The 20,015-nt window shown below is 37.4% G+C and overlaps 1 protein-coding gene across 1 annotated transcript in view; it reads left to right on the top strand.

Moving 5' to 3' along the window:
- The first annotated feature begins 2,323 nt into the window (after nt 1-2,323).
- The window catches only part of Fut9 (fucosyltransferase 9), a 190,671-nt gene continuing 172,979 nt past the window's right edge, over nt 2,324-20,015 (top strand). Inside the window, exon 1 of the mRNA NM_010243.3 lies at nt 2,324-2,738. The gene's annotated coding sequence lies outside the window, so the exon portion shown is untranslated. The remainder of the gene's footprint in view (nt 2,739-20,015) is intronic.

Raw genomic sequence — 20,015 nt, 5'->3', positions numbered from 1 at the left:
TTAATAATACAATATATTGTATGAAAGCCCAAAAGTCTCAACTATATGAAAATTATATAAATCACTACATTAAAGTCGGGGATATCCTAATCATATATGAGGAAATTTGTTTTTTGTTGTTATTTTATTTATTTACATTTAAAATGTAAATCTGCCCATGTGATTCCCTCTCCCCTTTGTCTGGAAGTTTGTACTTTATTAATTCTCAGTAACCACAATTAATTAAACAGTTACTGCCATTTGCAAACTTCATGATTCATCTCTGAGTAAGAGTGCTGAGTGGGATATTATGCTTCATCAATCATTACCTTTCCATGTTCTTTAAATGATTAATAATCGGTGGGTCTACCTGGTGTACTGCTGTGTGTACATGCTGGACACAGCAACATGTGCTCTAGAAGCTGAGGCGTCTGGCCCATTGGCCCTTACTGAATAGATGGTCCTCTTATTCTGATCATCAAAAAGACATGAAACCAAATGTTTTCATTGGCATGCATGCTGAACATGAAAGAGTCTAACAAGTTAGAGACACTGTCAAATAGTAACTTATCACTAAAATTTAACTTTTATTTTTCTTCAAGTAAAACAATACAGGAAGAGATAGAAGTTTTTCAATAATATGTAAGGCTGACTTGTTGCAGTAAAAATGTTTTTCACACTGCATTCATAACTGAGAAAGCATTTATTTTAATATGAGTACATTTGTTATATAAGGCATAATTATGTAAAGTAAAATGTCTAAATTATTTTAGAGACTAAGATCCTTTAGCACATGAAGATTTCTACATTCAGAAAAGCAGTGTGAGCCCATGGACACATGCTTGGTGCACATACACACACACACACACACACACGCGCGCGCGCGCGCACACACACACACACACACATGCACACACACACATGCACACACACATGCACACACACACACGCACACACCCACACACACATGCACACACACACATGCACTCACACACACATGCACACACACACATATGCACACACACCCACACACACACCCACACACACATGCACACACACACATGCAACACACACACATGCACACACACACACACACACATGCACACACACACACACATGCACACACACACACACACACACACACACACACACACACACACCCCAGAACTTCCTTTCTCCAGTGCTCTGCTAAGAAGTACAGGGATACTTACTGTATCATTTGAAGAGAGTTTAACTAGACTACTTTTTCTACCTGTATCATTACACACATCATCCACTTGCTTCCTGTCTGCTGCCTATTTCCAATCAGAATGCGAAGATTATGAAACAAAATCAAGGTTCACAGAAATCAGTCAGCGATACTCTGATTGTCGTTATATTTACTAAATGTGTGAATTTATTCCTTGATTCTTGAGTGTAAGAGGAGCCCCTAAATATACTTTCTATATGTATTTGAATCGTAGTCTAAAAGTAAATTTCGAGGATTGACTTGTAGTCCAACAAAATAAACAAAAACTTTGCAAAGTGGAGCTCTATCTATCTATCTATCTATCTATCCATCCATCTATCCTTTCTTTCTCTCTCTTCCTTCTTCCTTCCTTCCTTCCTTCCTTCCTTCCTTCTTTCCTTCCTACCTTTCTTTCTGTCTTTCTATCTATCCATCCATGTATCTATCTATCCATCTATCTTTCTATGTGTCTATCTACCTATGAATTTATATTTTAATGTTGCTTACAGAGAAGAGTCAATTCTGAGCACAACACTGCCCTTCACATTTACAACCTTCCCAAATCACTGAGAATTTGGTTCCAGACAATCTGCCCCTCCTATTTTAGTTTAATTTTAATCACCCCCCAACCTGACCCCGGACTTTAGCTGGTCAACCCCAGTGAAGAACAAACACAGGCAGCAGATACAAGGGACTGGAGAAGGTTGCCTGCATTGAGCTCCCTGCTGTCGCCTTCTGGCTGGACAGTCCGTGCCAAATAGCGCCTGGGGGGTGGGGGTGGGGGACAGCAATAAGGAACTGACAGAAGCGGTTGCTGCAAGTCCACAGTTTGACCTAAAAGGAGAGTGGAGGAGGGTGGCAGACTAAGAGTCTGCATATCGGAGACGCAGCAATGGAACCAGTGGCTATGTGTGCGCGCACAGGTGCCACAGGCCTGGAGAGCAATGCTGTGTCTCTGCAGCCTCCCGACTCAACACACGCGGTGGCTTGCTGAAACTGCATCCGCAGCCGAGCGTGGGTACTCCCAGGCACAGTCACCGGAGGAAGAGCCAAAGGAAAGGGCGCGAAGGGGGTTAGCATGGAGCGGCAGGGTATTGGGGCAAGACCCACAGGCTCATTTTGGAGCTCCTCTGGTGGGAACCTGTACCCGGCTGCTATGCTCCTCCCTTCTCTTCCCAACTCTCGGTGATCATCTCCATCTCCCCTCGCGCATCCCTTCCCCCCTCCCTGCTTTCTTTGCTCTCCCTCCCTGCCGCGTGCCTGCTCCCCTCCCCCTCTCCTGGCTGCTCTGGGCAGCAGCAACCTCGGCAGCCCGGGAGATGGGAAGAGAGCGCGCGGGGCGCTGCAGCTCTGGAGCCCTGGATCTTTCCTCACCCGGTGCCTTGAGACCCCGCCGCCGCTCTCGCCTCTTGGCTACCCCCGGACTCCGGCTACGCTACTAGGACAGCGCCGCCACCACCGCCAGCCCTCGTCCCGCCCGCGCCGCGCTGCCCTCCCGCGCCCTGGATGGAGCTTTCCCTCGCTGGGATCGGTGAGTACCAGAGACTCTAGGGGGTCAGGCACAGGACTGAGCGCCCACCGTACATCGTTAGATGAGGCACCCCGACCACCTGCTGGGTACCCTCCTGGCACAGGTCCCCGGGGACATTTGGTTTTAACTCAACCAGCTTGGAACTTGAACCCTTTCTCTTCCAGAGATAGCTGCTTGTACATCTTAGTCCCTTGTCACCCTCCTGCCCTCCCGCTGCTACCCTCATTCCCCGGGCAGATAGCCTTCTCCTGGTGTCACTTCAAAGAGAGTCATTGCTGCCCTTGTTGTCCCCAGGTTTTTGTGAATTCTGTCTTCTGCCTAGCGCTCGGACCTAGGTTTCTCCACAAAGTCCTCCTCTGACCCACCTTCCCTCAAAGCCTGACCACAGAGTCATTGGTCCTGCCATCCCGTTCCTCCTCAGAGACTTAGTGAATGCTGACCTCATTGCTTCCACATGATGCTGTCTTGAAGCTTTTCTGACACTCACCTCCAAACCCACACTGACACGCGGTGTGTTCTGTTTATTGTGTCTCTGCACCTGGGCTATTAAGGTGATAATCAACCATGGAAAGAGGACAAAAACAGGAAATCTTTTGGGACTAAACTTTTTGTCATTGTTTCAAAGTGCCCAACTATTTACATCGCTTAGATTCCTTCTTGTCTGAGGGCTTGTCCGCTGAGCACAAGGAAGGGCCCATATTATTTTACCTGTTATCACAGAATCTACCTTTTTTTCAGGTTTAGAGCAGAGCACCTTACACAGTCCAGCTGTGAATCTCCCTAAGCTACGCCACCAAATCTCGGCGGCAACTTTTAAGGATAGGCAGCTTTTTTAAAAAGAGGTGGAACCAGACATACCGTTTACAATCGCTTTATTATTGTTGTTATGATTTTAAATTTCAATAAGTTAAAGCCCTTATTTCCTTTGTGTTTATTGACCTAAGAGCGGAAGGTTGTACAGAGAACTTCCACACCACGCGCTTCAGGGGCGGTGTAGGTGTAGTCTCTAGCTATCCTAATGAGTTTCCTGAATGCAGCAGACCTTCCTGCTGGAATCAGGCTTATCATTTGTGGTTAGCTTGAACAAAAATAAGCATTGTGTTCAAAGAGTGAATCTGACGGGGAGTGGAGGGTTCCTGTGAACAGGAAAGGAGGTGATTTAAATACTAAAATTTGTATTCAAGATTCCTCTGTGCTGTAGTGAAAAGCAAGATCCCATACAACTTATGATTTACATTCAAACAACTTGTAAAATATTGTGTGGCGGCATCTTACTGCACAGACGTGAACATAGGGTTAATGTTTAAGGAAAATTGGGAGTATTCAAAGAAATGTAAGAAACTTTGAAGGGGAATACCCTATTTAAGAATGGACTGTGTGAATAAGTGTTTTGATATTACTGTAAGCAATTTAGGGGGAATGAGACTTGACTTGCCATTCTCCTGTTTGCAGTTGGTGGAGAGGATGATGTTTTCAGTCCTCTTCTTGGACAGGCGATTCTCCCTCTATATAAAATAGAAAGGGAAATTTGATCAAATATACGATGAGTTTGTTTACCAATGATTACCTTTAAAATCCCACCTTTCCCATTGTCAAGCATTTTATTTCACTTTGCTTTCTTGGTAGTCCTTGTCTCAGGGCAGGAGCAAAGTGACCAGCAGTGGTTTTCAGCAAATGTGTTCAGCTGCACCAAAATTCACGAGGGCCAGGTGTACTACTGTTGGTTTCCTAAATACAGAAATTTGCCTAATTAACCTTACTGTTGGACTAAGAAAAATACTCAAAACTATGTATTTAAGTTTGCAACTGCTGCAGACATTCACATATGGCATGCCGAGTGGACAATAGGCGACTTAGAAGATGAATTAAAGAATCTTTTAAATTTCCCTCTGGAGATATTTGTATTTTGTTTAGCAATAGGGTAATTGGTATGTACAGTATATCCAGCAATAATGAGTCTTCACTGAATAGATACGTCACAGTTGAACGAAGCAGAGCTTGGAGTAATGCTGAATGCTCTGTTTTTGTGGTAAGCAGAAGTTGAGATCAAAGCATTCTAACAGCATTGTAGTTTATGTCAAAATATTAACACTGCCTAAGAATCATCTATGAACATGAAAATGAATTTCTCATAAAATAGAGCAGAGGTTCTTGTTATGGATTCTTATACAGAAGTCAAAACCCTTCTGGATTTAAAGGTCCTGTAGTTAGGAAGACTCTGCAAAATCATCAAATATAACAGATGAAGAGACAGGAACACCAGTATTGGAATGGTGCATTGGTGAGTGTGTGATGCTCTTCTTTACATTGCTACCAAGAGGACAGGTGTAAAGTCAATATTTGCCTTGGCAAAGGGGATTAGCAGTTGTGTAAATGACACAGGAATTTCATCAACAAGTTGCCTTTAGTCCATGCATGGTTTTACTGAGAATGTAAGGTGAAGAGATAAAGGCTGAGGGAGATGACGAACATGGGGTGAAAATAAAGAACCTGTGACCACCAGCTTGAAACTTACCCAGATGACGATAACTGAGCACAATCCCTAAAGTTTTAGGTAGTAGCTGTTTCCCAATGTGATTTTTCAGAAGCCTCCTTTTTTTTTTTTAGGAAAAAAAACTAACACAACATTTTCTCCTTTTTATGAAGTGATTATTTCTAGAATCTGAGATGCAAAGGCAAACTCATGTAATCTGTCTAAGTGAACTGAGTTCTAAACAAATTTAAAACCAAGACTTTGGACAAGGAATGTATAAACTAATGCTTAAATTTACAATGTTTGATGGAGGTAAATATCTCATGCTGGCGAATTTACATTGGTGAACATCTTACTCGATTTTATGTACATTTACATATGATTTAATTCACAAAAGTCTGTATATTAAAACACAAACATTTTCTTAGCTGAAAAAGCAGCCAATGGAATGGATAGCAAGTCATTATATAAGCGCTTTTTTTTGTAGGTTTTTTTTTTTTTTAGCTTCAGTATATACAGTAATATTTAACAACAAGCCTTCTTAGAAAACAAAGAGTGATCATTTCTATGCTAGCTTCCTGTCTCAACCACAGTCTCACAGGTTTTGAGGACGTGTGATTATGACTTCTACATAATGGAGTCTCATGTTTCATTCCTGTAATTCTGGTGTTTGGGAGACTTGAGACTGGAAGGATATCCTTTCAAAGTTAACCTGGGCTGTACTGGGAATCACTCATTCAAAATGACAAAAGGAAAGCTCAAACCGACAAAAGACATTTAAATTTTGTGCTGGGGCTTGTGGCTACTGGAGACCCACTTCCATTCATTTTATTGCAAATGGATGACACTGAAGTTAGGTGTGGATGGGAGAATTTGAAGGGCATTCTGCTTCTGTTATTTGAATCATGATTTACCCAAGGTTCCTAAGTAATTACCAGATTCAGAATTGGATTCCGGGCTTACTCTTTTCATACTGTATCTGTTTTTCCAGAGTATAAAAACAAGCCCCCTCGTTGTTTCTGAGAAAGGTAATGCAGGATAATTCAGTTTCAGTATGAAAGAAAATGGGCAGATAAACAACCAAAGGTTTGGTGCTGCTTCAGGGTCATCTCAATGCTTCAACTTTACTCAGCATAGTTGATGGTACGCAGTCTTCCCGACACTTAATTGGTCACTTTCTTCTTAAAGCTTGGGAAACACTTTAAAAATCTTCCAGTTACAAGGCTACTTAATATAGCCATTATTTTTTTCACTTCTTGTTATTAATTGTATATCATACAGTGTAAGTTTCTTTTATAGTAATATTATACCACAGATGTTTTTCATTTTAACTGGATTGAAACACATTCCCCTAAGTAGATGTTGGCTTCTTTAGGCATGGAACAGAAATGAATTTGGCGTTTCACTGGTCTGTTTCCAGTGAAATCCTTGCTTCACTGCAAAGAGAGTTTACATATTGGTGTGCTTACTTTCTACTTTGCTGCTTGTCTCCTATAGACTGTGTAGCTTGGGGAGTTGGGGAAGAAAAATATGTTTCACAAAGTTCAAGACCACATCCTGGCATCTGTAAATTTATTTTCATCAATATGGGGCCATGAAAAAAATAAACGAATATGTTAATGAGACGCCATCCTTATTGCTGGCTCAATACTAAAGTGCCAGAGGCATTCTTGAACATGGAGGCTCATCACTGCCATCTTCCCATGGAAAAAGAATGAATTACTGTGTGTAGATAACTGAGTCTTATCACTTGGACCACTATTGCTTCATCTAAATGTGGCTAGATTGGAGTTATTGAAGAGAATTCGTTATGCTGAATTGCTTGGTAGCTTGCTCGACAGATGAGGGACCATGTCTTAAGGGTTCCTTGTTAAAGGAGTTGATCTTAAAACCACTCAAGATGGAGATGTGTCTAACAAGAGAATTGTATTTTTAAGGTTTCCGTGACCTAATTTCTTTGCAGCGCATTTCAGTCTTCATTAACTGAGATCTTACTATACTGTATGATCTGATCTGATGAATACAGACACATGAAAGCGTATGATATAGACTCTGACTTCAAACACATGACAGTTTAGCTGGATCGGCTGGATACGCAGCATGTAAGTGAAAAGGAGTGCTGAAATCCAGACTGCTCTTAACCCAGGACTGCCCAAACTTCTTGAACAGATGATCCAAGAAAAAAATGAAGAGAACACAACACAGGCATATCTTCATTGTGTCTCATATATGGAACTATGCTACTACTAAGACTTGAAACGAAATTAATGTCCTTCCTTAAAAGCATACAATTTTGTTGCTGCCTATATTTAAATATATCAACCAAATACTGATAATACAGAATTTTATTATACATTATTACAATAAATATACTTGAGCATTTATAACTCTTACAAATAAACACATTAGGTGATTAAGTTATAAGGTAAATTTCCAAGGGAAATGTAACTATTTTGTACACTTTCAATAAGTATACAAATTAGATTAGAATGTACATTTTTGCTTTCAGCAAACATTCATAAGAAAGTGAGCAAACATGGGGAAGAAAGCTATAAATAGCTCCTATATTGTATCTTTAATACTTACAAGTCAACAAATGCCTTTAATAAGAGAGATATTTAAATTTAAGTAACTAAAATCTGTCTTATTTGATAAAGAGCATTTACTGAATACTTACACTGGAATGTTAAAAAAATTATTTGAAATATTAAAATGTATTCTTGGGAAATAATCTTGGAGAGATTTGTAGTGTAGACCAGGGACTGGAAGTTTATATTCACAGTTATCAAAATTTATGGTATTATTATAGTATTTTAGTTATTGCAAAGAAATGGTATGTAATAGCTCCTTAGGATACATGAATAGTTTTAAATGAAAAGATTATTGTATGCACATGAAGAATTTATTTCTTTAACGTTTGCTCTTAGTTTCCCAAGAGAATAAAAGAATCTATCTGATTTGTACAAATGTGTGTGTGTGTATGTGTGAACAGATCAAAGGAATTGTTATAGCAAGCTGTAACCACGTGGAAAAAGTATATTAGAAACTTTGTTGCATGAATGTGATTTGATCTTTTATCATAAGGGGTCTTAAGCAGACAAAAGGTAGCCTTGACAGAAACCATGAGCCATTCTAGGAGTTTAATCTGTGCATTCAATTACATCAACAGCTGGGACTATGGGACCAACAGCTGGATTCAGTGGGAGATAATCCACTCTGAGCTAATAAAGTTTATTAACTCTCTCGCTGTCTCTGGAAAGCTGCTATATTAGGATATTGCCTCGCATGCTGACTTAAATTCTATAATTAGATCTGTGGTCATTTTTTCTCTATAATAATTCAGAAGTTTCTACAGAATGATATGGGAAGAAAACAAAAAGGATCAATTCAAGCTACTTTTGCCTTGTTACCATGTATCACATGGGTGTTTGTCCTTTTTTTAAAGATTCTTTTCTGGTACTTAACTGATAATATGAAGTAGGCACATGAAATGCTATTTTCTATTATACAAAGTTATTAAACAGAGTCACAGACCTTTGTCACCAGAAGATCTCTGTTGAAACTCATTGAAGGTCCTTTATTTTCTACAAATACAGGTAAAAAGGTGACCTGAGTATCTATATCCAACACACCCAATCCTTTTCTCCCTGAAATCCCTGAACATGTACATATTCATTTAAAAAGATTAATTTTTATTTTATACCTTTTCCTGTGTAAAGTGGTGTGTATGCATGTGTGTATGTATGTGTGTGTATTTGTATGCATCATATACATGTCAAAGCTTTTGGAGGACATAAGGCATCAGAACCCCCAGAACTTATGTCATAGAAGGATGTGGGCTACTATGCAGGCAATCGGAACCATACCCAAGTCCCATGTTGCTATATTTTCATGGATACGGTATCTAATAATTCTGGCTGAAGCAGTCTAGACTCATACAATAGTCTCTTTGCAGAACTTTCTTTAATCTGTGGTATTGGCTGCTCCATTGTGTCAAAAATATTTAGTTCTCACCAGCATCTGTCTTAGAAAGAGGGGTTATCATTTCTACATAGTGTTGGTGAGCCCCAATATCTGGATTTCTTTCATCATTCTGGTTTCTGATTGCTTTCTGAATTATAACTCAAGTAGACAAAGACACAGAGCACAAAGACCATTACATGTGCACATGTGTCTTGTATCGATGATTTCCACAGGGTTTTTTTTTTTTTAAACTCAGGAAATTCCCTCAGAAGACAAAAATTACTAATAAAACACATGCATGCACGCACACACACACACACACACACACGCACACACACACACACACAGAGAGAGAGAGAGAGAGGGAGAGAGAGAGAGAGAGAGACAAGAGACAGAGAGACAGACAGAGAAAGAGAGACAGAGAGACAAAGACATAGACAGAAAAATTAAATAAAGCAACTTATGTGAACCTATTGTTACTTTCAAAAGATCCATGATTGCCAAGATAGGATAAGCTTAGGTGGGATGTAGGCCTAGAACATTATATTGCTTGCCATTTCATTGTGGCAAACATATTTTAAAGAAATATTTTCCATTGTTCTTCTCACAGGAAACAATCAAGGTTCTAATGACTGATATAGTGAAGTCCCCATTCATCATGGTCGTATGTGTTCATTTTTGCTAATACTCTCAGAAATCCTGAGGATCCTACGGCTATCAAGGACAAATCTTCCTGCTATTATTTATAGGACTGCACATGTGTAACTGCTCCTTCTATTGAAGAGGAAGTGGTTCTGTTAACAGGAGAATTACAAACAACCGATAGCTACATTTTACCTATTTTTTATTCATTATACTGAAATAACTTCATTGATTCTCTATGAATAACAGACAAAAAATTTAGAAGAACCATTTATTGTTCATTGTGTGTTTGTTATTAACTCCTATAGACTTCCTAACATTCCATAAAAAAACTCTGCAAGGGACCTCACCCACCTTCCTGCAGGAAGAGCAGGAGTGATGTCAGTCTTAGCATTTTATCTTTTTTGGCAACATTGTCAACATCTAAAGTTTGAGATTTTTCTCTTCTTGCACCTCAGCACAAAAGCCTGGCATAGTTTCATAGATGCTCTCGAAAGATTATAGATTTCTAGGTTAGAGGGAATGGAAAGTTTGTTAGTCATAGAAGTTTCAAGGAGAATTAGCATTTTTGTACTGTTTGGGGGCTCAGTTTCCATAAGTCATGAAATATACCTTCACATGTCTACACATAAGAAGAAAGGCAAAACTTCAGAAATACAAATCCTTTGTAACAGTAACTATGCCTCCCTTTGTTCCAAAAGGTAATTCTATTTATCCCTCCTGAAAATGCTTGATTTACAAACATCTCAAAAACCAGTGAAAGCATGCTAGTTAGTGATCCAGACAATGCACAGAAACATGAAATGCTCATGGGAGATTATGTCCCAGTGATGACAAAGAACTTCAATAGATGCTTTTATCAGGGTCCTTTCCATCATATGCTAAATGTTCATCCAAATAATAAGATGCTTTTTTTTTTAACATGGGATGCCTGAGATTTATGAATCACTAAACTTTTAGAAAAAAATATGTTGTATTTGATTTTGAATTAGATTTTAGATTATTTTCTTTTTTTTTCCCCCCATAGGAACTACTGAGAATATTTATTTTTTTGTTTTTGTTTTTGTTTTTTGTTTTTTGTTTTTTTTCCATGTTTTATTAGGTATTTAGCTCATTTACATTTCCAATGCTATACCAAAAGTCCCCCATAGCCACCCACCCCCACTCCCCTACCCACCCACTCCCCTTTTTTGGCCCTGGCGTTCCCCTGTACTGGGGCATATAAAGTTTGCGTGTCCAATGGGCCTCTCTTTCCAGTGATGGTCGCCTAGGCCATCTTTTGATACATATGCAGCTAGAGTCAAGAGCTCCGGGGTACTGGTTAGTTCATAATGTTGTTCCACCTATAGGGTTGCAGATCCCTTTAGCTTCTTGGGTACTTTCTCTAGCTCCTTCATTGGGGGCCATGTGATCCATCCAATAGCCAACTGTGAGCATCCACTTCTATGTTTGCTAGGCCCAGGCATACTCTGACAAGAGACAGCTATATCAGGGTCCTTTCAGCATAATCTTGCTAGTGTATGCAATGGTGTCAGCATTTGGAAGCTGATTATGGGATGGATCCCCGGATATGGCAGTCTCTACATGGTCCATCTTTTTATCTCAGCTCCAAACTTTGTCTCTGTACCTCCTTCCAAGGGTGTTTTGTTCCCACTTCTAAGGAGGGGCATAGTGTCCACACTTCAGTCTTCATTTTTCTTGAGTTTCATGTGTTTAGGAAATTGTATCTTATATCTTGGATATCCTAGGTTTTGGGCTAATATCCACTTATCAGTGAGTACATATTGTGTGAGTTCCTTTGTGAATGTGTTACCTCATTTCTACTGAGTGTATTATAAAATAAAGATCATGTCATTGAAAATGCTGTACAAGTTCGTACAAATTTGAGCGCTAACCAAAGACGATAATAAATGTATATTTTATCTAAGTAGATTATAAATTAAACTCACTAAAATTTGATATTTATTGCTCTCATGTCCTTAAAGTTTCCTTAGAAATTACATGCAAGTTTTCCAAATAATCAAAAGCTTAATTTTTGCTATCACTTAAGAATATTCGAATTTAAATAATGCCTTGGGGCTCATAATGACCATTTGTATAGTAATAGTCGTTTAAATATATAAATTCTTTTTTTGTGACACAATGAAGTTTTAAAGTTTTATTCCACTTTATATACTTTTATAAATTGAGAAAAGAATCTCAAATTACAGGAGTGACTAGAAACCAATAACTTAAGTTACTCAGGATTGATGTTAGTTTTCTGAATTTCTAACCTGGAAATTTCAAAGTTGTGAACTTTTGCATCCACAGAACAAACTACTGATGTGCTTTGCTGTCATGCTTTGCCCTGAGGCGCAGTTTCTGTCTTTCTTTTTCTTCTCACTGTGTTCTACTCTTGTGCTAACAGATGTTCTGCTCACACATGGTTTTGCAGTTTCCCACACCCTATGTCCATCACCAAGGCTCTGACTCTGCAGTCTGCAGTAACTTTTTCTTATCTCTCAGGTACAGTCTTCCAGTTCGTTCCAGTTTGAATTGGTCATTCACAATCTACAAATCAAGTAAACACAACAGTAAAAACAACAACAACAACAACACCACAACAACATCTAGTCTCAAAGGGACACAGTATTTTCTTCTGTGAAGGGAGAGTTGAGGCCCTGACATGATGATGCTATCCTGTTCTCTTCAGCTGGCTGCAATGGGCTGATTGTGTCGTCACTTCAGTTCACACTGTGTATTTATTTTGTGGTCCACAGTATTATGGAAAGTTAAAGATGACAAGTTCTTGACATTATATTGAACACATTTTTTTCATAATGTTCATAATTGGTATGCCCTTAGCAACTGTTTTGCTTCTTCTACATTGTGCCATTACTTTCCTGCAAGCTTATCAGGAAGCTACTTAATCATGATGGAATTTAGGAAAATACAAAGTGAATCACTAGACAATATGTTTCTGCTTGAACTATGAATGGTGAGGTAGTAAGACAATTGGTAGAGGACATGGTGATAACCTTGTGAAAATATGATTAGCTGAACATAATATGAATACAAAAGCTCCATAGAATGAAGAGATGATAAAACCACCATTTGTAGCATGATAAAGACAAAAATCTATCTAACCTATATAGATCTATGAAAACACTACTATATATATATATATATATATATATATATATGTATATATATATATATATATATATATATGAATTTAAATCTTATTTTAATTTATACTAAAGTACAAATTCTATGGACTCAAAATTGAATAGAATTACTAATTGAGAGAGTAACATCAATTTTTTTTGGATCTATAAGTCTCTTACTCCTTCACGTAAAATATTTGGATGCTAAAAATGTACAATTAGATAACATTAGAAACTTCTACAATACTAACACTAAATTCTCATTCAGCTAATGTGAGATAAAATGATTCGATTTTTACTTAAACAGGAAGTGATACCTAGATAACCCAATTATGTAATTAGCAACTCTTGGGTCGGTAGGAAAATTTAGGTTTGATGGGTATATAGTAATATAAAAACTAGCATGTAATGAGTAATTAAAATATAATTAGAACCATATTTTGTGAAAAAATTAAGTATGCCTTTGAAAAGGCAGTTTGCGCTTTTAATTATTATTAAGCTGCTATGGCCCAACATTTCTTACATTCATTAAATTCGTTAACTGAAGAAGAGGCTCTCTTGTTAAGCAATTCTGGAAAGAATATAAATCCTCCTCAAACAATAATAGCCAGAGGAAGAACAAACACAAACCTTTTCGTGAACCCAATAAAACACTGAGCTCACTGGGCCTCCAAATGTTCAAAATTATTTAAAGGTCCATCCATGAAGAAATGAGTCATGAGCTTCTGCTGTCCGTGAAAAGCTTATAGTATGATCTGACCACAGTAGAAGTGCTGATAAAATGACCACAATATGTATCATCTGGCAATACACTAAAGTTTTGACAAATGATTGAAAATTGGACAGGAGATGTAGAGAAAGAGAATGAAACCTGGGGAAGTCTCCAGTGAGTGGCTGTTTGAAGTGGCTCGTCCTGATTTTAATTGGATTTCTACTGGGTATTGGCTTGTGAGAAATAAGAAAGTGGTCTGAGAGCCAGAAAGAAATTTCTCTCAGGCATCAGGTCTGTCTACTAATATTGCTTCAACAAGAAAGACCCAGACCCCTCCCCAAAACATCATTTTAAGTCCAAAGCAATGCAATGTACATAAAGACTAACTTCTGGTTAGAGTAATTCACTTCTCCAAATAAAGGCGCTTAGACTATAAAGGTATAAACCATGTCCGGGTATAAATTATGAGTATAAATCTCAGTTTACCCTGCATTATAAATTTAATAAAATAGTTACACAACAAAAAGAAATTTAAAGAAATAAAAACATTGCCAAGAGTCTAAACCATTAAATTGGACTTGAAATAATACAGAAGCTGGACTATCAGGTGGATTCATTAAGGAGACTAATGGGAAAACGTGGAGGAGTGGGGATAAGAAAGCATTGGGGTGGTGAGGAAGGGGGGAAGGAAGGAGCAAAAGAATGAGGGGAGAAGAAGGAGGAAGAAGAGGAAAGGAGGAAGACATGAAAAAGAGGGAGAAGAGGAAAAGGGGGAGGAAAAAGAACACATGAACAAAAATTCAAGGAGCATTCTCTATGAACTCTTGGACCATGTCAAACCACTACACCTATGTGGTAGTTTGAATATACTTGGCTCAGCAAGTGGCACTAGTAAGAGGTGGGGCCTTGTTGGAGGAAGTGTGTCATTGTGGGTGTGGTCTTTGAGAACCTTCTCCTAGCTGCCTGGAAGACAGTAGTCTTGCCTGTTTAAATTCAGAACAAGATGCAGACCTCTCAGCTCCTCCTGCCCCATGCCTGCCTGGAAGGTGCCATGCTCCCACATTAATGATAATGGACTAAACCTCTGAACCTGTAAACTAGACCTAATTAATTGGTTTTGTTTTTGTTTTTTTGTTTTTTTTTTAATAAGAGTTGCCTTGGTCATGGGAAACCCTATCTAAGACCACCTGCAGTTGAATTTCCAGAGGGGGGCAGGGGAAGACAGAATAAGGAAGAAACCCTGAAAAGGAAGAAGGAATTTTTTTTTACAGAAACAGAAAATTGTCTTGACTTTTTCAAGTTCTGTAAGATAATAATCAAATCATAATTTTAAAGCCTCAAGAGAATTAAAAACAAGGTAACTAACAATAACAAAGAGTTAAAATACACATGCCACTCAACATTTGGATAAAATCAAATTCGAAAAGAAAAATTGGGAACAAAACGTACAAGGATATATATTTTAAAGTGTCCTGTTGGATCAAAATAAGATCTAGACAGAAACCTGGTGTTCCCTAAAAAAAAGTATTCTAGGAATAGTAAACTAAAGATAAATGTAAGGATTTTTTTTTAATATTCCTGCTGTTCCAAATAACAGTTAATTGTTTAAAAATAGTAACACAAATTAAGGGCTTGTTATCCATGTAAATGTAAAATATATTATCCCTGGATTCAAAAAATATATACTGTAAATTTCTTTCATTTTGCATAATGTGGAATAATATTTATTGCTTTGATGCAGTCTGTGGTAGGTTACTTTCATTTCTAACAAAACTGAGGTCCAGTGAAAATACCTTGAAGACATATAACTTATACATGAATGGTAGAGAGACTGGCATCACAAAAATGGAACTAATACAAAAGTGAACAGGAAAAAAGGTAGATGTAAAAAATAGAAAGCAGTTACCATAGCTGTGAGCCACAGTTGAGCTTAGAGAAGAAGCTAGTGAACAGCTTTTCGGCCAAGGATTTCAGAAACGACGCTCATGATGTAGACTATAAACTATTCGATAACAATCATGTCTCACTGAATATTAATCAGTTATGAGGCATGTTTTCGCCTGGTGGCTATACTTATAATGGTTTTGAATTTCTATTAAGCCTAAAGTTGCTGTGAAAAATTATCTATTGACAACATATGAAATAAAAATTAAAGATGTGTAAAGGTAATTCATCAAAATTATTAACTAAATATTATGTTCTGAGTGAAAAATTATATTAAGGACTTAACTCAAGAAGCAAAATTTATCAAATCAGATGATACAGATAAATCTACAAGTCTACCTGAATATTTCAGATTTCTTGTCTCTATAATCACAGATCAATAGAAATGATCAAGAATACATACAATGTCATAACTGTTAGTTATAAGACATATTCACTTAGGACAGATTTTTTAAAATATGTATTATAATAAACTAAATGCAGATTAACAAAGAGCTATCACAAGTCCATTATGGAGAAATGCATAATAAAATAAGGTACAAATTTTTGAGGACTCAATTCAAATATATATGGTTGATAAAGAAATATGTGAGAAAAAAACCTGTCAACATTTGTAGTCATTAGGAAACTGCACTGTCAATTAAAATCAGAGTAATATGCTGCCACTGTACACTGGGTAGAAGAGAAAGCAAAAACAGCCCAAGCACCGATCCTTATCAAGGGCAAGGATGTGCAGAGGTTGTGCATTCCTAGGCGGAATGCAAACTGATGACGGCAAAACAGGTAAAAGCATCTTCATAAAACTGAAACATGCAGGACCTGGTATGACGACCTATGACTCAGGAATGCCATTTGTCTGAACTGATATTTACTAATGTAACATGACAACAAGTGTGTTGAAATCCCAAAATGAATGTCCGTATCCAGAGTTTGCAAAAAGGGAAACAGACCTAAGTGCCCATAAATTATTCAATGACTAACAAATCAAAGTACTCACACAACATCATATTATTCATTGGTAAATACTAACTGTTGTACAGTAAAAAGTGTTCCTCAAAAAGACGCGTGCTATACAGTTACATTTATATGCCTTTTTTTTTTTAAATCACCAAAACTTAGAAACAAAACAGAAAGCAGTGATTTTTTCAGGTTTAGAATGGGAGGCTAAAGCTGAATTTATAGCGAGAAGAGGAAAATTTTGGATGATGAAATTGTGCTGCATCTTGATGCAATTGGGTGGTTCATGGACTGTCGCAAACCTTTGCTCTACCATAACAAGTAAACCACAGATCCTTCATGCATCCAGACTAAACAATTGCCTTAGCAAGACCTAGCCTATAACTTGCCAGTTTGCAATCCTTTCTTTGAATAATCAAACATTTTAAATTGAAGGTTGTGTCCTGGAACTGCATTCTTCTAACCTGTTCCACTACTGATCTAAGGGAACACACTTGGCTGTTGTGTTTTGAATTAGACTGAGACTTCAAGAAAAGTGTTGTGTTTTAAATGAAGAGTTTATGAAGATGCGTATTAGGATAATGTGCAGGGGAAAGGTCTCTGGACTTGTTCCCCAGAACCGTCATACTTAGTTTCTTATGCATCATTTTGAATGATTAATTTTCTCCTTCTACGGATAGAGAAATCATGGCTTGAACTTTTTACATGCTGCTCTATCCAACCATGGTCTTATGGTTGCATGGTTAAAAGCCCATTTCATTAGTAGTGAATGCCCCCCATTCGAGTCTTTATTGAAGGAAAGAGACCCAGAGGAAAGGCAGCAGGAAGAAGGAAATACGTCTAACTCAATGTATTTATTGTGTGCTGTGTAGTAAGGAGCTGAGTAAATTCACAGTATATTATTTCTCTAAATAGCATTCCTTAAGAAATTTTAGAACTTACATGTATATATGAGAATTAAAATAGTAAAAATAAGTGAAGTAATTTCATATAATTTTCTACGTAAGAAAATAGGCAACCAAATGTACCCATTTGTTCAAGGTTCAAAACCCCTATTATTAACTATTATTATGAAAACTGGAGGTCACTTTATTATTGTCTCCACATTCATGTCATTTCATAATGTTCAGGTCACAGTTGCATCCAGGTTCTGGCTGTTGGAGGCTGTGTAACTAGAGAGATAAGAGCATCCCATTGAGATAATATGCTTTTGTTTCTCTTGGCTACCTAAGGAGGGATGAACTGTATATATTATTAAAGCAATTATAGAAAAACTTCAGGCCAAATTTACATGTTGTTCAACTCAGCATGAAGGTGTTTGTCTCCCAGAAAAAAATTTATGTGTTGCCAAGGAGAAAAAAAATAAAATAAAAATAAGTCTACTAGAGCATGTAGTTTCCAGCCCGCTACAATGTGTGGTGAAATTACGTATAATTAATTAGATACTATTGAGAGAAAAGAAAGGAACTTTTAAAGCAAACTATTCTCTTATAAAAAGTTTAAAAAAAAAGTTTAAACATTGTTACCAGTCATTTCTATAGTACTTTAAAGCTTTGCTCTAAATATTCAGTGTGTTATGTTTATTGTATTCCACTGAAGAGAGATAATTATACTAATTTTCAGTATTGAAAACTTTTGAGTTAAGTTTCTAAACAGAAAATTTCTATTAAATAATAATTATTGGGTTCATTCATAGAAAAAAGGCATGTGAAGGACTAACCTCTCATTCCACTGAAGTGTTCATAAGTAGACTAGTCATAGTTTCTTTCTTTCTTTGGAAAATACAACAATATTGTACAAAGTCTATTCCCTTTCAGCATAAAGTTATTTTTTGAGGCATACAAAATCTTATTGAAATCGATCAAGAATATATGTATGAATATATCAGCAATCTACTTATTTACCTCTGCTTGTCATCCAAAATATAAGCCCACATAAACACAGTTAGAGGTAAACATATTTATGTACATGTATAGACATACTATGCAATGTATAAAAAACTATGCAATGTATAAAATACATATAAATATGCTTACATTCAAATGTGCAAATACATACACATGCTTACATAATTAAATATAGGTCTTCATATTTGTAAATGTATCCAGAAGACCATACATACACACTTAGATACACTTATACACTTATGCCTAACTTTCTGAGTTCCAGAAAAAAACCAGTCTTCTGTATATAGTAACAACAAAGGCTTTAACATAGGAATGACAACCACAGAGATAGAAAATGTAAAACCACACAGTCCTAAACAAAAGGGATCAACTGGCTAATGTCAGTAGTGGTTCTCAGGAATGTTCATGTTCATTTCTGCTCCTTAGAAATCACTCTCCCTTTTGTCTTCTTCATTCCTACATCAGCCACTGCATGAGAAGGCACCAAGTAGAGGTAAGGATTTTTTTGGGGGGGGAGGGGGGTTGAGACAGGGTTTCTCTGTCTGTCCTGGCTGTAGCCAGGCTGTCCTGGAACTCACTTTGTAGACCAGGCTGACCTTGAACTCAGAAATCCGCCTGCCTCTGCCTCCCAAGTGCTGGGATTAAAGGCACGCGCCACCACCACCCAGCGAGGTAAGTTCTTAATAGGGAAACATTAGTACCACCAAATGTGGGAGGAACATGTACTACATCACTGATCAGTAACACAGAACACCATCACTCTGTCACAAGATGATCATGTCATCAGGCACTGTTCAACCCTGATGCCCACTTATTCTTTGCTGTATAGGGGAAGTGATATTCAACTGAAATCCAACCTGCACAGCAAAATGGCAGCAAAAAGTAACCATAAATCAACATGCAAATGGGCTGTGACATACATTTTATGCAAAGAATGTATTGCTTTCTAATATAATTTCCTTGAATTACTGCCTTATTCAACAAACAGCTATTAATCTGTGTGTGAGCCTTCAGTATAAAATAAATGATCGTGATTATCAAATGAATCAACTGACATGAATCAATTTGAGAAGCAATGGAATGAAATGTGTTTATTAGTCACTATTACTATGGGGCAGTTTAGTTCTGAGATTAGGAGCTGCCACCTGTAAATCTTTGTACCCAGCATTGTCTCCCCAGAGCCCCACATTCACAAAAGGTTGTTGCTTTGCTTTCATTTGTTTATTTATTTTATTTATTTATCCTAGTAATAAATATTAATTTCTGCTTTCTTCACAACTCCCAAGCCTCGAAGGTGGCCAAGATATCCTTCAGAGGGAAATAGATTAAAAAAATTATAGTATATATGGACTATGGAAAAATCAAGCAGTAATAAAAGAAAATACACTAACAAAGGTGAAAGAGAATCTTAACTGGATCCGGCTAATCTACTCTTTAATTAAAGCTTATGTACCATACAAATCCAACCAAGTGGTTTCCAATCTGGAAATAGTAAAATTCCGGGCACAGTGAAAAGATATTTGACTACCTGAA

This window comes from Mus musculus, chromosome 4 (assembly GCF_000001635.26).
Source record: "Mus musculus strain C57BL/6J chromosome 4, GRCm38.p6 C57BL/6J".
NCBI classification, from domain to species: Eukaryota; Metazoa; Chordata; class Mammalia; order Rodentia; family Muridae; genus Mus; species Mus musculus.
This window is presented reverse-complemented; position numbering and strand designations above follow the sequence as displayed.